Source organism: Felis catus, chromosome E1 (assembly GCF_018350175.1).
Source record: "Felis catus isolate Fca126 chromosome E1, F.catus_Fca126_mat1.0, whole genome shotgun sequence".
In the NCBI taxonomy this organism is placed as follows: Eukaryota; Metazoa; Chordata; class Mammalia; order Carnivora; family Felidae; genus Felis; species Felis catus.
Window position 1 is genome coordinate 13095018 of NC_058381.1, and position 1162 is coordinate 13096179.

At 73.2% G+C, this 1162-nt stretch overlaps 1 non-coding gene across 1 annotated transcript; it reads left to right on the top strand.

The window, feature by feature from the left end:
* Positions 1–718: 718 nt before the first annotated feature.
* LOC123382138 lies at positions 719–871 on the top strand. Its single transcript, XR_006590076.1, has one exon. It is a non-coding gene; the product is annotated as a 5.8S ribosomal RNA (ribosomal RNA).
* Positions 872–1162: the final 291 nt, after the last annotated feature.

Here is a 1162-nt window from a genome sequence, read left to right on the forward strand (position 1 = left end):
GCGGCGGTCTGTGGGGGCGGTTAGCCCCGTCGGAGCCTCCGTCACGGGCCGGCAGCGTCGGGGCTCTGGGTTGCCCTTTGTGGGTCCGGCCGCGGCCCCGGGGGGGGGTCGGCGTCGAGGTGGTTGGCGGTGTTGCGGGCGCTCCCTCGTCCCCCGCCCACCTCGCCCGCCTCCACCCTGTCCAGGTACCTAGCGCGTCCCGGCGCGGAGGTTTAAAGACCCTTGGGGGGTCGCCCGTCCGCCTCGGGTCGGGGGCGGTCGGGCCCGTGGGGAGCCGTGGAGGCTGGTCTTCCCGTGTCTCCTCCAGACTCCGCTGCCCGCCCCCCGCCGCGCCCCAGGCCGGGGTGCCGCCGCGCTTGCGCCCACGCCACGGCCCTCCCCGGTTGCCGGGAGGGGGCTTGCCCGGCGGCTGCCGGGTGGTGCGTGAGCGTGTGCGTGCGCGTGCGCCCCGTGTCCCTTGGGTGTGTGTGGGGGGAGGGGACAGGCGGGAACCCCCTGGGCGCCTGTGGGGTTTGTTCCGAGCTCGCCCCGCGCGTCCGCGTGGCTGGGGCGGGCTGCCGGACTTGCCCTGTCGTTCCAACCCTTCCGACCTCTTGGAGTCTGGTCTTTGTTGTCTCTTGCTGGCCGGCCGGAGGCACCCTTCGGGGATGTGCTGTGCCAGGTTGGGGGGGCGCCCCTTTTCGGGGTTGGCCCTCCCGGCGATCACAAAAACTCGTACGACTCTTAGCGGTGGATCACTCGGCTCGTGCGTCGATGAAGAACGCAGCTAGCTGCGAGAATTAATGTGAATTGCAGGACACATTGATCATCGACACTTCGAACGCACTTGCGGCCCCGGGTTCCTCCCGGGGCTACGCCTGTCTGAGCGTCGCTTGCCGATCAATCGCCTCCCCCGGGTGGGTGTCTCTCCCGGGGGTAAGGCGCGGCTGGGGGTTCCCTCGCAGGGCCCGCCCCGCCGGCGTCCGCCCCGCCCGAGGGCGCCCCGCCACGCCCGCCTGCGCGGCGGTACGGTGTGCGGGGTCGTCTGCGGGCCGGGGAGAGGGTCGTCCTGGCCGCTGGGCCCTCCGTCCCCCTAAGTGCAGACGACGGTGGCCGCCGCTGCCGCCCTCCCTCCTTCCTCCTCCTCCTCCCCCTCCCCGCCCCCTCCCCGGCCCCGTGTGTC